The sequence below is a fragment of the Topomyia yanbarensis genome, chromosome 3, assembly GCF_030247195.1.
Source record: "Topomyia yanbarensis strain Yona2022 chromosome 3, ASM3024719v1, whole genome shotgun sequence".
Taxonomy (NCBI): Eukaryota; Metazoa; Arthropoda; class Insecta; order Diptera; family Culicidae; genus Topomyia; species Topomyia yanbarensis.
Genome location: NC_080672.1, coordinates 394,911,743 through 394,937,696, shown reverse-complemented (window position 1 = coordinate 394,937,696; position 25,954 = coordinate 394,911,743). Strand labels below are relative to the sequence as shown.

At 38.4% G+C, this 25,954-nt stretch overlaps 1 protein-coding gene across 18 annotated transcripts in view; it reads right to left on the bottom strand.

Moving 5' to 3' along the window:
* LOC131690525 (myocyte-specific enhancer factor 2) overlaps nt 1-18,456 on the bottom strand; it is a 334,753-nt gene extending 316,297 nt beyond the window's left edge. For 7 of the 18 annotated variants that reach the window (XM_058976370.1, XM_058976368.1, XM_058976378.1 and 4 more), the window contains exon 1: nt 17,367-18,453. The gene's annotated coding sequence lies outside the window, so the exon portion shown is untranslated. Of the gene's footprint in view, nt 1-17,366 lie in introns of all 18 variants that reach the window. The other 11 variants (XM_058976387.1, XM_058976384.1, XM_058976386.1 and 8 more) reach the window with 6 other exon arrangements.
* Between the last annotated feature and the right edge of the window lie 7,498 nt (nt 18,457-25,954).

The window sequence follows — 25,954 nt, the reverse complement described above, 5'->3', positions numbered from 1 at the left end:
GTAATTGCGATCACGGTCTTGTTCAGAAAAAGTCTTATATATTTCTTGGAAGAATGAATTTTAATAATACTGTACCAAATACAATCAGTTTTCCCCGAAACCGAAGAAAGTCAGATACACTTTCGAGCAAATGAGATTCTGTATTTTCAGAGGATGGCAACGTTGCGCACCGACATGGTTGAATGTGTTTTTCTCTCATGAATTCTAGCTAAAACTACGCAAAGATCCGAACAAACCCATGCAATATCGACACCTTGATGAATATGAATTATTAGTAAATTGGCCCCTTCCAAAATCACTAAAAATTTCGTAGGGATATTTAAAAGGTTTTACAATCAAAATTTAGTCGACTTAAGCTTGACGTATTTCTTTGCACGATATTCAAAAATATCTGAAAAATCCTAATTTGCTCTTCAGTTACAAAAATGTCGCCCAAGCAATAGGAGTAGCACTGCGAAATTCTGCTCACGAGTCGCCTGAATCCGAACTTCTAGCACGCCGAGTTAGCGAAATTTTTAAAAGTAGCCAAATCATCTACCACGAGCATAATGCCAACCGAAAGGGAAAAGTGGCCGATATTTTCAAGCATTCGAAGCTGTCGAATATCGCACAGAAATATCTGATTCGGCAGGCTTTCTGTACCTGTGGTTTGAAATTTTCATTGCCACCGAGACCTTCAACCTGGAAATTTGTTTGAACGAGTGCATGAAAAAAAACGTTCATTTACGTTCAGTTGGCGTACAAGCACAAGAACCCTTCCTACACACTAGGGCACGGCCCAATCGAGGGCTATTAGCCCATCGTCCAGCGGAACCTGAAGAAGACCCATAACAGTGTTTAAGTAAACTGGCTGTAGCGAACAAATTGGGCGAGGTGGCTGTATAGAATTTGATGGCAGTAGTTAAAAGATGCATAACCGAAGGCCCAACTGAATATTTTCCTGTATTTTATACTAACAGAACTTATAAAAAAAAGTTTCTTTTAATAAAAAATTTAATCAATTTTCATGCATTTTTGTTGAACAAATTTTGATCATAACCCGCGCTGGTAGATGAGTGATAAGCGTAACTGTCACTTAGCCCAGTGGGTCTGGGTTCAATCCAAGCCGAGGTCGGTGAGATTTTCTGAGGTGAAAACTATGTGTCAAGACCAGGGTTGTTAACGTCAAATTCAACTTTACCGCCGATAACGATGAATTTATCGTCATTACCGGCGTTGAATTTCACGTTAATTTCATCGTCATCGTCAACGCACTTCGTTAAATACAATGTTAGCGTTATCGGAAATTTTTGCGTTGAATTCTGTTTGAAGGACCTTTTTGTCAGAGAAAGTGTATAGTGCAGTTTAATTTTATATTTAATGTAATATTTTTGTTAGAAGGCACATATTTTAAATTTTATTTAAAGTACAGATTCTAAGTTTATTTGTTGAAGCATTCTTAACATAAGCATAGACCCAATGAAAAAATCTAAATCGCACAGTCTCGGTGTCCAATAGATGGTTCCTTTCTTCAAGTCCACATGCAATGAAAAATGATCATATAACCGTCGTGCTCCATGTTTTTTTGTTGATTAATTTTGTGTCAATTTTTACGACACTTTCAGCGTTTTTTAACCAAAAAAGTGCCTTTGGCTTGCTATTCTTATAAATGACCGAATAAATTTTAGTTTTAAGCTGTTGGTAAAAAAGTACGGGATAGATTTTAGACCGTTAACCGTTTCCAAAAAAGCGCCAGCGGAACCAGCCAGGAGTTGAACAGCCTCCTTTTTATGATACAATTACTTGAAAAAAAAATGTTTTGTTCATAATTAGTAGCAATCACGATTTTCAAGATCTCCATTCACCTCTTTATTGTGTCAAGAAAAGGAGTTTAGGTCTAGTTGATAAAATTATTTCGACGTGCAAGCCACACCCATATTCGATTCTTTGTTGACAAGGCGTCGCTAATTCGATTAAAATAAATATATCATGAATATGCATCTATTAGATAGTATAGGCACCAGCCTGTAAGTGTTCAAAACAGAGATCAACGCAAAATATTCGATAACGTTAACGTTACTTTCATCGAAGTGCGTTGACAATGAACGATGAAATTAACGCCAAAATCAACGCAATTGAATTCAACGGAAACATTATCGATTCAACGATATCGCGTTGAAACGTTCAATCCATCGCATTAACAACCCTGGTCACGATTTCATTCACAAAAGAAGTAGAGCAGTTGGTCCCGGTTCATGTATTGATGACCCGATATCTGGTTGTGGAAACACCTCTCTGGCATCGGTGATAGACACTTACGGCCAATTTCTTCACTTGGATGAAAACCGGTTTCCGTTGAAAACCAGTTTTCGGCTAATTGGTCACCAGCAACCTGAGAACTGGTTTTCAGCAAAAACCGGTTTTCATCCAGTGAAGAAATTGGCCGTTAGTGCGGACAGAGACCGACGGAAAAAAATGAATACAAAAAATCATTTGAATTTAAAGCATTCAGTGTATTCTACTACAGTTCTGCTACAAAAGTTTATATGCACTATACTTGAAAGCAGAGGGTTATCGGTTTCGAGTATGTACAATAAATGTGTACCCAATTTGAAAGTATTTCAATAAATTTTAACTGAGTTACACGCAATGAATAGATACGCGGATTATCCGTGTTTATTGGTTAATTGCGTTTTGTAGAATTTTTAGGTTCATCCAGTTTTTGATTTTGCCTGGATTTCGTCGACGTTCAAATTCGATCTGCTTTTGAACATATCCAGCTATCAATGTCATGCGCATTGCGCACCCATTGGCTGTTTACCGAACTTGGCATTAGTGATTTCTATCTAGAATTAGTAGGAATTATTTTATTCTACGTAACTATCTCTTCAATAGATTTCGAGCTTAACCGTTTCTGTTTTCGAAAAATCTACAATGATGGAGGGGGCCCTTATGCCGGACCACCGGGCCCGTAATGTCTCTCTACAGCTGTGCTATGTATACATTAACATAAGAGTGGCGTCCAAGCAAACTGGGCTGTCGACTTGTGAAAAGGTAACGCCTCCAAAACGTTAAAGAGAATAAGATGATCAAAATACGGTACCGAAACTATACACGAAGATGCTGACGAAATTCGATTGCGGCAACCAGAAGAAAACTGCGGAAGCGGAATTTCGCTAAGAAATATCTAGTTTGGCAGGCAAACTGTACCTGTTACCAAAAAAATTGCATTTTCATAAATGGATCAACATAAAAAATCAAAATAAGACGAAATAGAACAGCTCATGCTTAAAATAATGTAGAATCTTCGATCAAATTTATTTACTCAAACGGTTATCAGTATCCGATAATGCATTACTTTAACCCTCCGGCACTCGCGCCGTTATATTTTGTGCAACACTTTCCGAAACTCTAGCGAAATCTTCTTAGACGATGAAAAGGAAAATGAATTTACGTCAGTAACCAAAATATTAACCTAATTTTGTCCAACTTTCTTTATAGATTGAACAAATTTTGTATTTCGATCGTAGGAAGATAGAAACTGTCACTCAAATCAAAACGGTCGATTCAGCGATCCCATCTATCAAATGTCGGGAGCCGCCTTCAAGTGTTCGTTCACGAAAGACAAGGCTATATATAGCTGTAACTTAAGTTACAGTGCTCCGATATCTAGATGGAAATCTTCGAATTTTTTTTATAATCTCATATATTTTTATAATAAGATCTAATAAAACGTAGAATAAAATAATTCCTGCTAATTCTAGCTAGAAATCACTAATTCCAGGATCGGTAAACAGCCAATGGGTGCGCATGACATTGATAGTTGGATATGTACAAAAGCGGATCAAACCTGAACGCCGACGAAATCCAGGCAAAAACAAATACTGGATGAACCTGAAAATCCCATAAATACGAACAAACAGTTAATCTATTAATTGCGTGTATCACAGTCAGAGATGATTTAAATCAAAAAATGAATGAATTACTTTCAAATTAGGTACACATTTACGGTACATACTCGAAACCTATAGTTCAATGTTATTATAATTTTGCAAACCTCATTCCCAATTAATCCCATTGAATAACAAATTACTGACTTAAAATTATCGAAATAAAAGAAAGTAAATTTTTGTAACTCAATGGTACAATCTCCAAAATCTCGTAAAATTAAAAAAAATCTTACCGTACATAAATTAACGCATTCACATCAGAGCCCTCAGTGTAGTGCCCCTAAACGACATACTAGTAGACATTACCGAAGAAGGTTGCAGAACCAACCATGTGTGTTGATGGACAGTAGACTGGCAGTTATTTTCGCAACATTAGAATTTTGTTCATCCATTTTGAGTAAAATTTGAGCGAAATTGGACCATTTTAACACGTGACCCAGAGCTATTGAAGTTTTATATGGGAAATACATGAATTTTATCAAGGTGCAAAATCGACATGTTTTTTTTAATTCGGCGTCTCGGATTGTAAGAGAATGGCTTGATCAATTTCCATGGTATTGATATCAAATTAAGATAATTTCAAACTTTTCAATGGGAACCTGATTTTTTTTTTTGAAAACTCTTTTACTATTTTTGAGCGAAAAATAAGAAAATAAAATGTTTCTAGGTTCACCTTGAAGAGCTTGCAATCACCTTAATTATTTGTTTCCTACTGCTAGGATTCCCCGTCAGAATCACTCACTACAATTGCAGAAGAGACGGGAAATGCCACCCTCTAAAACACTACCTAAGACCAATTGAAGCGGGCCGTGATTCTGAATGTGATATTAATTGTGCAGATGTGTTCGAGCGTAGGAACCTTACGTGTATCATCGCGAACGGCTCGAGCGTTTGTACGTTAACGTGTTCGATCGCGTGGGTGCTTGTAAGTCGCGTGTGCTAGCTTGTATATAACTTCGAGTGTTTAAATTCGATTTTACAAACGTGTGTCCATTCGCATATTTGCATGTGTTCTTGGATGATCGAACCGGACCGTGAACCTGATACATCATTTTCGGTGTACGGTTCAGATTCTAGAAAAGAGTAAATTCTTCCACATCACTCATTCCCGGTCGTGTCGCCGTGGAACGTGTTGTTTAGTGCGTATGAGCTTTATTTTTCGATTGGTGTTGTCAAGTTTATGCGTTCGCTGGCGAAAGTGTACGTAGATGATCGCGAAGGGCTTCAGCGTTCGTATGTTAACGTGTTTGTCGCGTGTGACTTCGCATGTATAAATTCGATTGTGTAACCGTGTGGGTTTTCACATATTCGCGTGTGTTCTTAGATGGTCACGCGGAGTCATTCTGATATTTAGTTTTCGGTGCACGGTTCACATTCTGACAGGGAATGAGTTACCCTATATCACTAGAGTTCCCGGTCATGTTCCTTTGGAACGTGTTGTTTAGTGGATATGAGCTTCATTTTATCGTTTGATTGGTCCTACTGAAGGCATGGGTCTAGGCTGCTAGGACCGAGGGTAGAGACTTCCGGACGGGTTAATGCTTGAGATCGCGTTTGAAAGTTTGTAGGAGCTACAAGCTTCACTTAATAACCGGGGTATTTTAACCCATTATATCCTAGCGCATGAAATTTCATACGCAGAACTATCAATCGTTTAACGCGTATTTACTGCAGAATTTTGGCATCTAACTGCTTTATTATTGGACTAATGGACAACTGCCATAACAGTTTTTGCAATCGGCCGAGACGGTTGTGCCTCCAGGTGGAAGGTTTTGTTCTGGAGAGAGTGACGGAGTGCGAGACGCTGTATGCGTTTTTGTGGGAGAGAGAGAGAGACCAGTTTGTTAAGTGTGAGTCGACAGTTGATACGTCGGAGGCGTGGTCAACGGCATCCTCGACAAGTGGTGTTTTGACAGCAAACCGCGGGTAGACGAATTTGCCTACCACGGTGGCAGAAATCGACAGTGATCGTGTCTGTACACACAGAAAAATATTTTGTATTGGGGTCGTCGAGCAATTCTAATCGACGAGAGGAGAAGCGTCACAGGTAGACCCATTTGCTCTATTTGTCTACCGCAGAAGTGGTACGACGAATAAGGAAACCACCGGCACCGAAAAGTGCCGCATCGACAGTGGGATTTTCGCAGCAAGCCACAGGTAGCCACATTTGTCTACCGCGGTGGTGGAAACTGAGAGAGCGCGCTGGTGGTGGTGATACCGACGAGCAACTTAACCGGAGAGAGTTTTGAAGTGTTGCAGGTAGGCCTATTTCTCTACTGAAGAAGCAACGCGACGAAGTAGGACAGCAAGTGTCACATTGTCAAACAACGGGCACCGAGTTTACAACGTAACACATGAGGTGTGTTCTACCGGTATAACAGGTATATTTTTCATTCCTTTTTGTGATAGTTTTTCTTGCTAGGTAAAATGGATGAAGAGATGGGAGAACGAGTAACAGACCCTCCCCCTAAGCCTGTTGAAAATATAAACTCGAGTAGAATTAAAATTTACCCAGAGTCGTCAACGGGACCATGGATTGTATTTATTAGGCGTAAAGTAAAGGCGCTAAATATCATTCAAATTTCGAAAGATTTGACTTCGCGATTCTCGGATGTAAAAGAGATCGTTAAAGTTAATAAAGATAAAATACGCATTGTCGTTGGTAGTCTCAAACAAGCCAATGCAATTGCTTCTTGCGAGCTTTTTACGCGTGAGTATAGAGCGTATATTCCTTCAAAGGAAATTGAAATTGATGGGGTCATCACAGAATCGAGTTTGACTGTTGATGACATAATTAAGCATGGGGTTGGTCGTTTCAAAGACACCATACTTAAAGACGTAAAGATACTTGAATGCAAGCAATTGCATTCAGTATCACACGAAGGAGATAAAAAAGTTTATCGACTGTCTGACTCGTTTCGAGTGACTTTCGCTGGGTCTGCGCTGCCCAACTATGTCATTATCGATAAGATTAGTCTCCCTGTTCGCCTTTTTATCCCTCGTGTAATGAATTGCCTTAATTGTAAACAGCTTGGCCACACAGCCACTTACTGTTCCAATAAGGCACGGTGTGGCAAATGTGGGGGTTCTCATCAAGAGGATACATGCAATGAAAATTCAGAAAAATGTTTAATGTGCGGAGAAAACTCGCATGAGCTCCCTGCATGCCCCATTTATAAATTGCGCGAGGATAAAATTAAACGATCCTTGAAGGAGAGGTCTAAGCGCTCCTATGCAGAAATGTTGAAAAATGCTACCCCTAAACCCATCTTCTTAGAAAACACTTACACATCTCTATTTTCGGAACAGTCTGACTCCGACGGAGCGTGCGAAGGTACATCATTTGTTTTACCCGGAAATTCCAGAAAAAGAAAACAGTCTTCTTTTCCCAAGCTGCCAAGCAAGGGCCTTAAAATTTCTCCACCAATAGATAAACTGCGCCCAAAACCGAAAAATTCCGATTCAAAACCGAAATCAATCCCACCCGGTTTTGGGAACGTACAATCCAAACAGAACACCATTACTGGAAAAAATAAAATTTCGACTTCCTCTGAGCCTCAGCCGGGGTAGGATTATTGAAATTTTCTGAAATTGTTGATTGGATTTTTAAAGCATTCAATATTTCTGAACCACTAAAGAGTATACTTTCAGCTTTCCTCCCAACAATTAGAACATTTTTAGAGCAGCTGATTGCTCAATGGCCCATCCTTGCAGCAATTATATCCTTCAATGGTTAATTCAACTCCTAAGGTGAAAGACTCCATCACTGTTTTACAGTGGAATTGCAGAAGTATCATACCAAAAATTGATTCTTTAAAAATTTTACTGCATAATTTAAAATGCGATGCTTTTGCTCTATGTGAAACATGGCTTACCTCAAACATTAATTTCAACTTAAATGATTTCAACATTATTCGCCTAGACCGAGACACCCCATATGGAGGAGTGCTTCTAGGAATTAAAAAGTGCTATTCTTTCTATAGAATTACCATCCCCATAATTGCTGGCATTGAGGCTGTAGCAGTCCAAACGAATATTAAAGGCAAAGACATGTCTATCGCTTCTATATATATACCTCCCAAAGTTCAAATTGGACAACGTCAAATTTTTGAGGTAGTGGAATCCATGGCTGCTCCGCGTCTGATACTGGGAGACTTCAACTCGCACGGAGTATTGTGGGGTTCCCTCTACAATGATAATCGATCCTCTTTCATATACAATGTTTGTGACGAATTTAATATGACAGTTTTAAATACTGGCGAAACAACACGCATCCCCAGACCTCCTGCACGTCCAAGTGCATTAGATCTATCTCTGTGCTCGACATCACTTCGGTTAGATTGCACGTGGAAGGTTGTACCTGATCCTCACGGTAGCGATCATTTGCCAATCGTTGTTTCAATTAACAGTGAATTAGGCCTTACGAATTCAATCAATGTTCCTTATGACTTAACACGAAATATTGATTGGAAAACATACGAAACATTAATTTCCACTTCTCTTGCTTCGACAGAAGAGCTACCCCCAACCGAAGAATATGAATTTCTAGCGGGTTTAATTATTGAAGCAGCAGAACAAGCCCAAACGAAATGCAATCCTGGAATGACAATAAATAGACGGCCCCCTAATCCTTGGTGGGACAAAGAGTGCTCTGATGCATATGAAGCTAAACAAGTTGCCTACAAAGAAATTATGAAACAGAAAGGGGGTATACGTGAGAACTTTGAAAATTATTTCATTTAGCAAAACAAATTTGACAGTCTCCGTCGTGCCAAAAAGTCTAGTTATTGGAGACGCTTCGTTGATGGCTTGTCAAGAGAAACATCAATGAGTGCTCTTTGGAACACAGCCAGAAGAATGAGGAATCGTAACGTGACTAATGAAAGCGAAGATTTTTCGAATCGTTGGATATTTAATTTTGCCAAGAAAATTTGTCCAGATTCTGCTCCTGCGCAGAAAATCATTCGCGATGCTCCCACAAGTAACGATTTCATAGATTCGCCTTTGACAATGATGGAATTTTCAATTGCACTCCTCTCATGCAACAATAATGCTCCGGGACTAGACAGAATTAAATTCAACTTGGTGAAGAATCCGCCTGACCTAGCAAAAAGACGCTTGTTGAATTTATTCAACAAGTTTATTGAGCAGAATATTGTCCCGCGTGACTGGAGACAAGTGAGAGTTATCGCCATTCCAAAACCGGGAAAACCAGCCTCCGATCATAACTCGTATCGACCAATTGCAATGCTATCCTGCATCAGGAAATTGTTGGAAAAAATTATCCTACGACGTCTCGACAATTGGGTTGAGGCGAACGGCTTGCTCTCAGATACCCAGTTTGGTTTTCGGAGAGGAAAGGGAACGAATGATTGCCTGGCGCTACTTTCGTCAGAAATCCAACTTGCTTACGCAAAAAAAGAACAAATGGCGTCTGTGTTCTTAGACATAAAAGGAGCATTCGACTCAGTCTCCATTGATGTTCTCTCGGAGAAGCTACATCAATGTGGTCTTTCACCGATATTAAATAATTATCTATACAATTTATTGTCAGAAAAGCACATGCATTTTTCATATGGCGATTTGGCGACACTCAGAATAAGTTACATGGGCCTCCCACAAGGCTCTTGTCTAAGCCCCCTTCTCTATAATTTTTACGTGAATGACATTGATAATTGTATTGTCAGCCCATGCACTCTAAGACAACTTGCAGATGATGTGGTGGTTTCTGCCACAGGACCAAAAGCTATAAATTTACAACAACCATTGCAAGATAGCTTGGATAATTTATCAATTTGGGCTTTAAAACTGGGCATCGATTTCTCTACAGAGAAAACAGAGTTGGTCGTTTTCTCAAGGAAGCGTGATCCGGCTCAGCTTCAGTTGGTTGATAGAACGATAAAGGCACATGGGGAGGCCACATTAGGTATCTAATAACGAAATGCCAACAAAGGATAAATTTTCTGCGAACAATAACTGGATCATGGTGGGGTTCTCATCCAAGTGACATGATAAGATTGTATCAAACAACAATACTTTCAGTAATGGAATATGGGTGCTTCTGTTTCCGTTCAGCAGCCAACACTCACATTATTAAACTGGAACGGATACAGTATCGTTGTTTACGAATTGCCCTAGGTTGCATGCAGTCGACCCATACGATGAGTCTTGAAGTACTAGCGGGAGTTCTTCCTTTAAAAGACCGATTCTGGGATCTCTCCTCTCATTTACTTATTCGATGTGAGGTTATGAACCCACCGGTAATTGAAAATTTTGAAAGACTTGTTGAGCTCCAACCCCAAACCAGATTCATGACAGTGTATTTCAATCACATGTCACAAGAAATAACGCCTGCTAGGTATGTTCCCACATACGTCAATATACTAGATACTCCTGAATCCACTTTATTCTTCGACACGTTCATGCAAGCAGAGATTCGTGGAATTCCGGATCATCTACGCTCGCGGGAGATCCCTAAAATATTCACAAGTAAATATCAACACATAGACTGCCTTAAAATGTTTTACACTGATGGGTCACGAATCAGTGAGGCCACTGGTTTCGGTATTTTCAACAATAATTTTTCAATTTCTCTCAAACTTGCAGAACCCGCCTCTGTTTATATAGCGGAACTAGCAGCAGTTCACTATAGTTTGCAAATAATTAATACTTTACCCCCGAACCATTACTTTATCCTCACTGATAGTCTCAGCACAATTGCAACTCTACGCTCAAAGAGGATTGATAATCAAGATCCATTCTTTTTGGGGAAGATACGAGAATCTCTGAGTAACCTAACAAGAAAATGTTATAAATTTACCCTAGTGTGGCTCCCCGCCCATTGCTCTATTGCGGGAAATGAGGGGTGTACCCCATATGGCATAATGGACGTTTGGCATAACGGGTTTGGCATAAAGACGTTTGGCATAATGGACATTTGGCATAATGCTTATTGAGAGGTAGGGACATTTGGCATAATGGACGTTTGGCATAATGGACATTTGGCATAATACCTATTGGGGGTTAAGGGACATTTGGCATAACGGACTTTTGGCATAATGGACATTTGGCATAATACCTATTGGGGGGTAAAGGGACATTTGACATAATGGACATTTGGCATAATATTGGGGAGTGAATCCAAAATTATCATAATCAACTTTCGTCATATATATGATGTTTTATTTTGTTACTTGTTTTGTTATCAACAGAAAATAAATATTTTTCATATTATATGAATCACGCAATCTGTAAGTAGTTAGATGGATCGCAAAGAAAAAATGATTAGAGATAGGCACATTTGAACATATTTTTAATAGGTTGAAAGGGTCCTTTGGATTACGTGATGTAAATTTAGCAAGTGAAATTTCCGTAATTCGATAGCTTGAATAGTGAGTAACATGTAAACTGTACATTGTACAGTACTACAGTAGAATACAGAAGTATAATTGCGTTCTTTGTAAAGAAGGGCGAATCACTATACTTTTCATATACTATTTATTTATTAATATGCACAGAATAGTATACATATTGCGCGCACGAAAGGTTCCTCCATGCGCTTCGCACGCGCTGACGTGTAGAAATTCTTGCAGCCAAACCCGCGTGTTAGCGAAGAGTGTGGTGGTATGCTTCGCGCGCGCAGGGTTCGACTGAAAAATTCATAACGCCAAAAATACTCAAATGTTCTTTCCCAAATGTTAAAGGCGTCAAGAAAAATATTTTAAGAGAAAAAAAGTCATCCAACTTTTTCAATATTTTACATTAAATAAGCAGCATGATTATTTTTAATAAACTTCATTCGAAAACTGAGAAAAGCACACATTACATCTTTTCAACAATTTTTAATATCTTCTTCAGTTATTGCAGTATTGGAGATTAAATAAAAGTATTTTAAAAAATTAAAGCAAATTACTACTATTTGAAAGAAAAAAATACGTGTCAAATATTTTAGACAACCAAATCGAAACAAATGGTAAACAAAATTTGGGGCGGTAAATTTTATGTGGAATGCTCCATATATAATGTAAAGTAGGGCGCATCACAATTCTGTGCATAATAGTAATTAAGTATTATATGAAAAGCATAGCGATGCAGCCTTCTTTACAAATAACACAATTATACATCTGTATTCTGCCGTACATGTTACTTTTTATTCAAGTTATCAAAAAACGGAAGTCTTACTTACTGAATTTACACCACGTAATCCAAAGGACCCTTTTAACCCATTAAGAATAATGTGTGTAAATGTGCCTATATTTAGTCGTTTTTTGCGATGATCCATCTAAATACTTATAGATTGCGTAATTCATACAAAATGAAAAATATTTTTTTGAGTTGATTCCAAATTACGAAATAAAACATCGTATATATGACAAAAGTTGATTATAATAATTTTGGATTCACTCCCCTATAAATACCATGCCATTTTATGCCAAATGTCCATTATGCCAAATATCCCTTTACCCCCCCAATAGGTATTAAGCCAAATGTCCATTATGCCAAACGTCCATTATGCCAAACGTCCATTATGCCAAATGTCCCTTCACCCCCAATAGGTATTATGCCAAATGTCCATTATGCCAAACGTCCATTATGCCAAATGTCCCTACCTCTCAATAAGCATTATGCGAAATGTCCATTATGCCAAACGTCTTTATGCCAAACCGGTTATGCCAAACGTCCATTATGCCATATGGGGTACACCCAGATCACAATTAGTAGATTCTTTACAAGTCCGAGGAAGACCAATCCATGTTCCTGTTAGAGACATCCTGGCGTATCGCGATCATCTATACATGGAACTTATCTATCATTTTCTAAAAACAGCGTCTGTCAAAATTTAATTGAATTCATCTCCTCATACTCTCATCCAAGGCTCATTCACATCATTCACCAATTAAAGTGTCCTAGAATATTCAGTTTTTAAATTTAGGCAATAACAGAAAAAAAGTAAATAAATACAAAAAATACTAGATCATTATGAAATATAACAATGTAAGGAAAAAAGCAAACAATAAAGTGATTTCAGTGTTAGTTTTAGACAAATTACTAGTATAGTTAAAATTAGTCTTAAGGATTTTTGTAACGTGCTATGTAAAAAAAGAAACTGGCGTAAAAAGCTTTTGCAAATGCCGTGTCAAATAAACGTATGGAAAAAAAAGACAACTGCCATTTTTTATAATTTTGTTTACATTTTTGAACCGTGTATAGTTGGGGCAAATGGCGGCTGAAAAGTAAGCAATACATTTAATTGAATTTTATTGTTGGAATTCGTGCTAATAATTCCATTATGTGACAAAACGTTCCTACAGGTGTAAAGGAAGTGCTGTCTATCAGAAAATCCGAAGAAATATGTCAAACAACTTAAAATTTGTTGTTTTTATTTAAGCGTACGAAATTTTTCGCACGAGATATTTTCATTCTCAAAACCATTTTTAGCGGTGATTTTATTTTTCCCATAATCTTTGATACATTTTTTGGTGGAATTGAAGATATCACTGCATTTGGCTCATTTTTTTTTAAACCCCTGGGTTATAATGGGTTAATGTTGGCGATATGATGATTGCAATTGCATGTTCGAGTTTGTAACCAGGTTTGTGTAATCGCGAAGGCTACGAGCGCTTGTGCGTTTTTAAAGTGCACAGTGCAGCAAAAACAGACTAATGAAGCAGAAGAAAAGCGCACATGTAACATGATTTACCATTAACAACTATTGAATTTTGTTTGAATTTTATAATGCTATGCTGACCGGGGATTCACGTGCGTCGGTAGCTTAATCGTACCTTAATTTATCTAATCTGGTCTTCCCGAACAAATCGAATCAAATGCACGAATTGAACACTGGAAGAAAGTGACCAACGAATCCTAGGAACGGTTACCTACTATTTTATTATATACGTCAGTTCTGCATCCATTCCCCGATCCAGCTGTCACAAATTCTCAGACGAACACACACAGACAATTATACACTAGTACAAAACTACAATTATTACAACACAATAACTGGTAGTCTTCTACCTCAACACCTCTTTTTATTAGCCTGTGCACGATGACCGTAAATCGACACACAATGACCCCCACTACTAGTCGTGTCTACAAACACTGGCATTAAACTGTTGAACAATGTTTGCAAACCATAGAAAAAGGCAATCTAGTATAGGCGACCCGCCAGCCGGCCACACCAGCATGCACAGACTAATGGTTAACCGTTAGTTTGGGCTGGTGCAGGGTATGAATAAATACAACATAAACAATAAACATGAAGAAGACCTCTTGGTCTCCTCGATGCACCACTAAGGAGGCGTAATGCAATAACCATCTCAAAGCAGTTGTCTGTCAGAGGTTCTTTAAAACTGATGCACAAATATGCTTGATGATGTTTGCAATACCGTTAAACCCATCAATCTAGTGGAGGGACTTTTAACTATTCAGGGTAGCATTGCAAAAAATAAACTAATCTAATGCTTAAAATGTAGATCAGTTAGAGAAAAGGGAATGAGATCAATGAATTTGTTCGTGAAGAAGATTGTTGCTCTGACAAGGACGCTTTTTTCGTTGTTTTAACCAGGAAGGCGAAGCACTTCACTCTGGGTAATGTTCACGCCGGAGAGCAATTTGTTCCTGCCAGCTCTAATACTTCGGCGGCAACATATTCAATAACTGCTGCCAGGTAGACGTGTGCTCCGACACCAACAGACTTTGCGTAGTTTCCCTTTCTCAGCAGATGGTGGATTCGGCCGATAGCAAACTGAAGATCGACACAAAGCTAGAGGGATTTTGGTTTTTACTTCACCTTTCCTCCTTGCCGCTTTCATACACATCGAGCATATGTGTAGCACGAGTGTAACACACGAAAGAGGCCGTACTCACATGCGACCCTCGGGTTTGCACTCAGTTCAGTTTACGTTCGAGCTAAAAGGACCGGCCATAGAACGAAAACAGTTTACTTCCATCGTGAAAGAGGTGGAGATTCGAATGAAAACTAGTCTGGCTCGCGTGATCCGTTGATCGAATTGTACGGACCAATCATGGCACAGATACTAATCGCTTTCACAAAATTTCAGTTATTTTCAGCAGTTGTACATTCTACGAAATTAGTAAAAAATCTCTGACCGCAAACATTTGATCATGCAGCACAACTCGAATCAAAAAGAATAATAGCTGGTGAAGGAATAGTTTTTCCACCCACCGAAAATAAAAATAATAGTTGAAGAAATTTAATTCATTGGGTGGTTTTATAGCGCTGATAAGGGCCAATTTGTTTACCAAAAAAATATTCTCCGGGTGGGAGGTTTTTGTTTCAATTGATCCTGGTTATCAGCACGGAGCTGCACAAACTAATTCAACATTGTTTCAATAAATATCGAAAGACTCTGATGTCGCCTAGCATACTATGCTAAGAGATAAGGAGCAAACGTAAAAACGACCTAGTTATTGGCGGAAGAGAAAATAAACAAAGAGAGGCTCTCATTTGCGATGTGCCCTTTTCACATGTTTGTCCAGAATTCACCGCGAGGAATCTTAAGAATCACATTTCCTCCAGCTTTGACATGATGTCTCCACAAATCTGACAAGATTGGTTGACTTGCTGAAAACGGCTGAAATCCCAATACTTCCTGTTCAAGATTTGCGGCTCGGTGCATGAAATTAGCGGGAGCAACAACGAACGAATTTCGTTCAGATGATTTAAATCGTTTTTTCGTGTGTGTGTGTGTGTGTGTGTGTGTGTGTGTGTGTGTGTGTGTGTGTGTGTGTGTGTGTGTGTGTGTGTGTGTGTGTGTGTGTGTGTGTGGATGTATGAATGTTTGTATGCTACCTTCCACCCATCGGAAATGAAAAGGAGGCCTCTACTAGTGACACGACACAAACTGATTCATCCACCAGCCGTGCACATCTCACAAATATTTCTTTCTCGGTATTGTACAGCCCTCCGTTCACCTAAAACAACCAAATACAAATGATAACCGGACCTATATTTAAAACTCTTCAGCTCTAACCGAGATGAGCTGGAAAATTGTACCTTTTTCGAGTCGTTGTCGAAAGATTTTTCATGTTATGCATACTCCAACCTTTAATACTATTGCTGAAAATATTTTGCCGAAGAAATTGACTAATTCCAAGTAGTGCAAAAAAAGATATAAACCTTCCGAACCTTACACAACTTTTCTTCGTACATTTTGAAAGTGGGCAACTTTATTGAAAGGTAAGTTGTTAGTCACGACAAAACTCTGAATAATCGACCAAAGCGGATGAATGTCCGAACGCTGAAAGAACTGGGTACAAGGAGCGGATGGAAGGATTCGCAAGCGGATGTAAGAATTTGTCAAGAGGATGCGAGAACTGCTGATGGAACGATGAATAGGAGTGCGGGGGTAAGTTGAGCGGTGTTTGAGGTTCAGGATGGTAAATCCGGGCTTCTGAAAAATTCTCGGATCTTACAGGCTCTTCACTGAACCAGACTACAAGCCAAGTCAAATAGTAATAGGAGAAAATTGGAGAAGTTGGAATCAGAACCCAGACTACAAGAAAAGTGAAATAGTAATAGGAAAAAATTGGAGAAGTTGGAATCAGGAAGGATTCAACATTGAAAGAAGGAGGGTCCTAATTAATTTTCGAGCTGCCGCTGATAGTGCTTCTACAAAACTATAGCGGCGGGATACCTCTCTCGGCTTCAGAAAGATGGATAGGCTGCTCGTTGAGTGTGTAATGTTCAGTGTCCAGCAGTTCTTCAGAAGTACGAAGTCCGTACTGTTGACGGGCTTATTCTGGTTTTTAAGGCGATTGTTTGACGGAAAACGATGAATTGAAGGAGCGACTCAGATTGCTACCCTGCGGATCACATAGAAATATCGAGCATACCGGGGAAACAATATCCAAATTGTTGGTCTTATTTCGCAAAGAATTAGGTAAGATCGCAAACAATCGAGGAATAGTTTGAGGAAGACATTCATCGTCATACGACGGTTAACTTTGTCGTAAGCAATAATCAAAATTGTGTAATTTGCATCAAGGTGGACAACCTTCTGCAGATAACATATTACATAGAAAGTATTGTAGGAGAGTACTTAGGATTTTTAAGCTTTGATCCTAGCACCAAATAACATACTTGATTAAAGGATTTTTGTGTTTCGAGCTCATCGCATCGGTAACTAGTACCAACTTAGGTCCAGTTCGACAATAAATCCAAGTTAGTACCAAATTGGTAGCGGTTCTATTTGTGACACCTTCAAACACAAAACTATCCAAACCCATGGGTATTCAACATAGGTAGCTTACATCTTCTCAAATCTATCTTAAATCAAATCTGACATTTTATTCTCTCAAACGATGTCAAATCGAAAAACATGTACCCCCATCTGAGTAAAAGCCGTTCTGTGCAAAATGTGTACCAACAAATCGATAATTTGATAAAAACACATCGAAAGAGCGTCGACTTACCTCTTATCAGCCGGAATCGAATAAATACAGCAGAGTTTTTGCGAAGGAAGCAGAAAAAAAACTCGTCTTATATCATCACATTATCATATTCTGCCTTCTTCTTAGTGGTCCGTTTGCTTTATTCTTCGCCCTAGTCGCCTCGGTTCTCTTGTCACTGGTTTCTGCTGCTATTATCACTCTCCACTGCTATCAATTTTCGCTCGCGTTTATTTTTTTACTTTTTGCACAATCAATACTACACCAACCAGAGAACTTCTTGTGCAGTGAACGGCTTCCTTGCGGCACCACCAGTTCCCCCACCAGCACAGACCAACCTCCACACACGTTCTCCGCGCTTCGCGAAGCAGCCGCTTAACTTTTTTTTCCGAAATCTTCCACTCACTTCCTCCGGTGGCCCTTGGGGACCAACTCGACTGCCAACCAAGTTGGAGACCTCCTGCCAACTTGGACCTGACCCTTCGGAGGCAGTTGCAAGTTCGTTCAGTTCTTCTACTGTCTCACTCTCTCCCACCGCGGCGAACAAGATCAAGTTGCACCTTCGTGTGGGATGTAAGAATACCTCCGATATGTCTCTGCCGTACACGTACACGTATGATACCTCTGGAGGTTCGAATGTTACTTTCACGATCAACTCGGCTGCGTCATAACAATCGCAAACCTTCCCGGATTTTCCTCTCCGTCAATCACACCCAAGTTCTCTTCTTCTTCTCTGCACGATTGGTGACCTTTCCTTCTTGTTTGTCGGAATACGCCAATCCGTGACAAACTAATAATTTGTCCTGCACTTTCTTGCTTCCCAATAGTTCTGCGACACTGACAGCAATCGATAGTTTCCGTATTTTTCTCACCGAACGATGGATGTGGAAGTTTTTTTTCTGATTGAGACAAAAAAATAGAAATTGCGAGATATTTGCACTGGTCTTTACCTCCGCTGATGGCAAGATCGAAACGACGAATAAAATATGCGTATGTTGGTGCTGTTGCTGTTGGCCTGGCCGAACCTGCCTTCCCTCATATGCTATCTTCTTTATACGCTGCTGTGTGATGACCGTTCCAATGGAAAAAACGCAGCTATGTAGTGGTTGTGTGGTGGATCGATGTATCGGAATGATGTGCGATCGAACACAGAACGAACAAACTGACGTTTATGTTGTGATATGAGCGTGTTTGGCGTTTGCGGCGCGGTGCGCATATCGCAACATGGCTCGACGAGGGGTGCCTCTGAAACGACGAAAGAATAAACTTACAGTAACGGTCATCACGTGTGCAATTTTTTGAAAGATTTTTGAATAAAATGCACTAATAAATATTTCACTGTAAATTCTATTTGTTTCACACTTTTAAAAGCTATATGAAGAGTCGGTAAATATTCCGAATGGAGGCTTTTTCGAAAAATGGGTTAATTTGTGTAGGAATGGCAAAATCGGGAGGAAGCTTTCAAGTAGTAAACTGAACTGAAGTTATTCTCATTAACCTTAGGACTAACAGTAGTATTGTGCACGAAAAAGTGACGTTTAGGGCGGAGTTAGTGTGATGCGGCTTGGCCGCATACCCGTGTCCAAGGATCCTGAGCGGCGCCAAGCCACTGAGGATCCCCGGACGAGGTTGTCTTTGGCTCGCTGTCGAAAGTACAAACAAACCTGTGATCTAGAGGCAGATCGATGCATTTTTAAAAATCAACGAAATTGAATGCATTCCTTTCCATCAAAATAGAAATTCATAATGTATTTTGCGTTGCGTGCAATGTATTTTGCGTTGCGTGTAAGACGTCAAAACACCACAAAGAATTAGCCCTATATTCAACAAAACGTAGAGAAATGCGTGGGAGTGCTAAGTTGATGCAAAAATGAAAATTAAATGCATTTTTAATAATTTGATCTAAATTTGTTATACATTCCTGAAGTGATCTGCCCCTGTGATCCACTTGTTTGTCCGGTACAGAGTTAAAAATAATCGAAGCTCTTTGTTGACGGCTGAAAATGAACCTGATGCGACTCGCGGTGAATAGAAAAAATATTCATTCAAATATTCATGTTATTCATTCAGTAGAATATCGTACAATATATTCATTTCGCTATTTATCTAGGAAAGTGTTTTCAAATGCCGGTAAAGCATATGAAACAACAATCATCATCGCCTACTTTGATGCGTTTGATTCGTTGCTGCATGGGCGCTTCGTGTAATAATCGGAGACGAATGAAAATCTGCACGGATGAATGGGCGGTTTGTTCGTTTGACGTTTTCAGCTGCGTCACTGAATATTGAAAATGAATGCAGTTGAATATGATCAATTTTCATTCAATGAATTTGAATATTTTTAACTCTGGTCCGGTATACTCAAACAGAGGGCCTACCGTTAATCGGAAATTCAAGAAAACTCAGAAAAGATTTAGAAATTTAACAATTTGAAGCAAATTTACGATCGACATCATATTAAGTGAACACAACCACTACGTTTTACACCCTTTTCGTAAGATGTTTACTAATCATCTTATAAAATGATGGTTTTCCTTCATTTTCATAAACAATTATCAACAAATTGATCGGTGATTCGGTGTTTGAAAGTTATTTTTTATCAATGTTTACAGAAAATATATGCACAGAACAGAATCAAATCAGCAACACATTGCTTCCAGCGCTATCTGTGAGCGGTTTCAACGTAGAATCGCCAATTAGTTTTATTGTAGTTTTGACATTTGTAGAGTCATAACTGTTAATTATGTTGCATATGTATTGCGCACTTCCCACCAACCTGGACTCCGCACTTTCAAAGTGCGAGTGATCGCAAAACTGCGAGCTGTCAAAACACATGTATTTCAAGCGATAGAGATGATACTTTCATAGACAGACCAGTCGAACTAACCAGTCTATGAGAAGAATTTAAAAGTGATTGGTAAGTGCGCAGTGCGGTTGGAATCCAGTTTTTAGTGCCACAAGCAATATTTTGTCAATTTTCTTAGCACTGTTTACCAAAATAAACAAATCATTTCAAGGGTCGATAAAAGTGATTTGAGGCTCGTAAAATAAGACTGCTCGACAAAACAAAAAATCTAGAGTGTACTGATATCACATATTGTTTTAGGAAAATTATGAAAAATGACGTTTTCCGTTTGTTTCTAGTACGCCAGGATCGGTTTTTATGAGCATTTGAAGATTTTTGTGTCGTTTCTAATTCATGCTTAATAACTCTACCGAAGATACCAAGCCTCTAAATAATGTTTTGAGTGTATTCTTCGTAATTATGTCCAGGAGGATTAAAGATCCAAATTATTTTTTTCAAGAGGTGCTCTGTATTGCCAGTTTCACCTATACATAGACTTTCATGCACATTTTTAAAGCAGCAAAATAAATATTCTCACGTTAAACTACATGGGGGATACCAAATAAACAAACCGAAGATCTTATGCACAATCCTAGAAAGGGCGTTAAATGTTGAACCACCAAGGTTGGCGGTAGCGAAATAATGTGATCTTGGCCGTGAAAAAACTGGTTTCGAGCCTTTATTTCAGAATTCATGACGTGACCTTGTGTACCAATTACGCCATCAATTTAACACACAAATGTTAAATCAAAGAAAGAAAAGAAGGGCCTTCTCATTATCGTACAGTCCGTATAACTGAAATGTGAAATAGTTTTGATATTTTAATACAAAAGGCTCGTTTCAAAAATTTCTGCTGAGATATTTTCCCAGCTTTTAAATGAGAAAAATTTCCGTTGTGCTGAACGAAATTGCAATATCTTTGCATCATCTGATCGAAGATATGTGCATGTATTTTGTATTAAATTTCGCTAAATGTACGACTACTATAAATAAAGTAAAAACGGATTTTCAGAAAATCTTTCGAAAACGACGTGCGAAATTTGCAAGCCTATTTTCAGGCAGAGCAATACAATAAGCGGTAGACGCTATGGATATTCGGCAACGTTGGCATTTATACACACTCGCATCTGAGTAACTCAATCAAATAAGGGTTGTTTGCAAATAGTGTACGTTTTAACCACTCGTCGCTCGAATGCCAAACGAGCAACTTCATGACTATACCATCCCGGCGGTACAAACGTTCGTGTGCATGCCGGGTTTCGGGTCGCATGGTGGGGTGGGGAACGCAGAATAGACTTTACACACAGCAAACGTATAAAACTTGCGCATGTTTATACATTTTGGAAATTTTAGATATATTTTCCCAAATTTAAGAAAAACGATTGATACACGTTCTGTGGAGACTAAAATGTATGTCAGATGTCGATGTTTTTTTTTAAAATTCGCTGATAACTGGCTGATTTTGCCAAACATTTTGACAGGTTGTCTTTGGAAAAAGTGGCTACCTTGTGTACACGAAAGAGTATGGAAATGCAATAGATTTAGATCGTGTACACGCGATGATTTGCAATGTGAGTGAGTTTTGAAGTGGGGTCAACACTGCACGGTGCGACGTGTGTGTGTTGCCGTAGTGATAAATTAATTTATTTTTTTGCTTGTGCGTGCGTTGGGTTGATACGTGTGAAAATCTCATGTCAACATATTATCGGCAGTTTGTGGGTGCGGTGCATGATGAGCCCATGATTGCAACATTGATGAGCCTATTGACAAAGATAAACTCAAGATTACTATGTCCCTTATAAAATAGCTATGATGTATGGTTCATGCACTGTGAACGCCTTTACGCTTACATAGAAACGCCATGGATACTAGTAAACCATGCAAAACCAATAAACATTCCCGGTATTCGACGGAATATTCATGTTCTCAAAACTGATTTCTTTCAGAACATGTACGCGTTTAAAAGTATACTCAACTGTGGTGAAATATCTGGGCAAATCTATTGTGTAAGGAAACATATTCGTAGTGTTGTTTTACAAACGTAAGTACTCAATTTGATATAAGATCTCGTAAATTGAACCGCAAAATGGAGACAGTAGTTCATCAAACGATTCAACCGTTTATTAACGACGCTGATTCAAATAGTTTTTCGGTTTTCTATATTACGTAGACGACTGATTCAGCATCTGGATGAAATTCTAGGCAGTAATTCTACACATGAAAATTTTCACGTTTGGAAAATTATTGTGAATCGAGATACATTTGTGTAATCTTTATATGCTAACAATTGGCAGTTGTCATGTCTATGACGCTTCGAAAGACTGTGATTATTCAAATATCGCGCTGTCAATTTGACAAGGAACCAGAATCATCGAGGGTCACATTTGAATGGTACATGGAATAGTCATGACCATTCTATTTTGAGTTTATCTTTGCTATTGATACACACGTTTCATATTTCGAACATACACGATGCTTTTTTATCACTGAGGCATCTTGCAGCATGCTTCTGTAGGTGTTCCTGAAGCGCGAGCGGAATGAACTGGATTTGCGCCTGCTGAAGGGCGAATCTTGGTTAGAGTTTTTGGTGGGCGAGGAGATTAAGCTACGTTAGAGCAGTTTCAGTTTGTTTAAAAAAGTTGCGAATATTATCAACGTCAACGCAAGGATGATGTAATCTGATCAAAATAAGGTAATTATTGGTTTTTAGTGTTATCAGAGGTTTGCATGCAATAGTATTTTTATTTCAATCATGTTCCCTAGGGTATATTCAGTAGCAAAGTTTTCAATATAGGAGTTTAAAAGTGGAATTTGAACGGAGACTCATATCCCCAGCAGAGGGTTTGATTTATCATTACGAATAGCCAACTGGTGTTTCTCTGTTGCTTCTTTATTTGAAATACATTTAGAACTGCGTTTCGAATATATGAAGAGTATTCAACACATACACTCAGGTTCAATAGATTGGGGAAGATAAGTTCGAGTCAGGTAACGACCTAAGGACACGTTCTGGAGTGGTTCAGTTTTAGATTCAAAATTTTCACAGTTCTATAACATAAAACTTGAAAAAAAATTTCTGTGTGTAGATTGTTTTTTCATGAAATTGCAGATTGTAATCGTGATTAATGTCAAAAGATGATTGATTAATGGAAATAATAAATTAGTTTAAAAGTAACGGCAGAGAGCATGGTGTTGTACTTGATTTTAGAAGTTTGTTATATAGAAAATTGTAGCATATGGGAACTGGAGCGTTGACTATAGCGTGTTTTACTGAAGATTATATAGTCTTCAGCCTGTCTCCAGTCAACAGTTTTGAGAGATTGAAATTCATTCGCGGATTGTGTTGCACGCTCTATTTTTCTACTAATTACCCGGATAGAATTTGACCCAACAAATAATTATTAAAAAATAGATATTATAGCTAGTCGTGATTCGCTGGTTGGACACTTTTTAACTGGACCGCTTTTTAGTTGGACCTCTGTCCAACTAAAAAGCACCTGAACGTCAAAATCTCGTGTCAAATTTACTTTGACAATCAATCTGACAATATTTAGAGATGTGAGCAGATGCATTTACACTGCCAACATCTCCTTTGGAGAGTTTTTGACATTTGTCAGTAGGTCCAACTAGCGAATCAAATTCATTAGTTGGACAAGGCTGTTGCCCAATCACGACAGTATTACTATTTCTACGTTGTTCGATGCGTAGATATCGCAGTAGATTTACCAATAAAAGTTCATGTAACAATCCATTTGCTTTCCAGAATAAAACTGAACAGTAAATTCACATTAAATTTTACAATTTTTGAGAAAAAAATATATCGAAGAAATCGATTTTTTTAATGTTAACATACATAACCACCCCTTTTTCACTGTAATAGTCGTTTTTACATTGAAATTTATCGGACAAAACATTAAAGTTTATTGTTTTTGTATTGTTGCATTTCCCTAGAATTTACTGTAAATTAGTGTAAAATTACTGTACTGTCACAGTAAAAATCATGGTTTTGTTACTGTACATTTATATTCGGGTACCAATCCAAAATTTCTATGATTCCACAACGATCTTTAATAGCGCAGAAATCCAAAAGATTCGAGGAAGTATGCATGAACCTTACAGAGATAATTGTCTTTTATTTGAGGGAAATAATTTCAATTTTATCATAAAAGTTACATAATGAATTATTACTACTTATATTTGCGAAAAAAATTAAAAAATAATTAGGATGAACTTGCGCTTTGTGCCCATTTATTGTTGTAAATAATAGTATTAAGTCAGGAATACGCATTGAAAATATCGTCCTGAGAATAGTTTATAGTTTTGAAGTGCTTGCATATTTCAAAACAGTGAAGAAGATATTTTTTTTGAATTTGTATCATCCATAATAATTTACTTGGAGATTCTGATGACAATTTACGGCACAAGCTGAAAGGGAAAAACTTGGGTGTATTCTACTTCATTGGGGTTATGTCTCTGACATTGCCCAGCCATCTTTTTGCCTTTCTCATATAGAAAGGTTATGCAATCGCTCTAAAAATCGACAACCTAATCCCAGCCCGGAGGGCCCAGTCGACTGAGTTCGTGGAGTTCGGAAAAAGGCTGTGTGTGTATGTGTGTGTATGTGTGCATGTGGAAAAAAATGTCACCTCTGTTTCTCAGAGATGGCTGGACCGATTTGCACAAACTTAGTCTCAAATAAAAGGTACAACCTTCCCATCGGCTGCTATTGATTTTTTTTATTGGTTGGACTTCTGGTTCCGGAGTTACGAGTTGAAAAGTGCCAATTCCCATATAAACTGAAATGAAAAATTCTCAAAGGGGGGGGGGGGGGTTGTCAGTAAGGCAAAATTTCAAAATCGAATTTGTATTTTGGATGTGAAATGACTTTAAAATGCATGAAACGTTGAGATTTGATGCAATCTCGAAAAAAAATTTTTGACGAAAATTGACTTTTTTGACTTTGGCCCCTTTTTTACCTTTCTCATATAGACAGGTTATACAATCGCTCTAAAAATCGTCAACCTAATCCTAATTTTTTTTGATTTGTATAGACTTAGGTAGGAGTATGTAGTAAGGGGTTGCTACTTTAAAATTACAACTAGTTAAAAATTTCTTAACGGATCTTCCTCCTTGTTTCGCCGCTGGTTTCAAGCGTTGTTTCAGTGTCGACACATAGTATCTCAAAATCGTGTCTGACGATCCATTGTATGTACTATGTGCAAATCGTACTGAATGTGTAATATGCATTTCCACCATGGTATTAAACATAATGAGCCATGGAATCGTAGCTTGGACTCAAAATTATTTTTCCCCTGTCTATCGAGTCTGTGTGTATCTACGTACTTTCAACGTCATCAGGACCAAAACACAGCACAATAACTTATTAGCCAATTGTTTTTAAGTGATACGGGTAGGCACTACCCTAATAAAAAATAATATACACGAACTTTAACCCATATAGTCCAACGAATTCACATATTGTTTGGATGATACCCTGAACAGGTCGTTAGGCTCTTGAATGATACGATGTTTATTAGGGTAGGTCAAACCCGTCAGTCTATCCGAGGGACATATCTGAAGGCACCCTAATAATACTTATGCTGGATTGCTTCACTTTTATGCTACTCGATTGCAACCCTGACAACATGCATGTTGCAAACTAGAACGCACACAAGCAACATTCATTCATCCGCCAACAGGCGTTTGTTTTGTTCACCATACCGATACGTTTTTCATCGTCAAAACTTTACGCACGTTTGTTTACGTT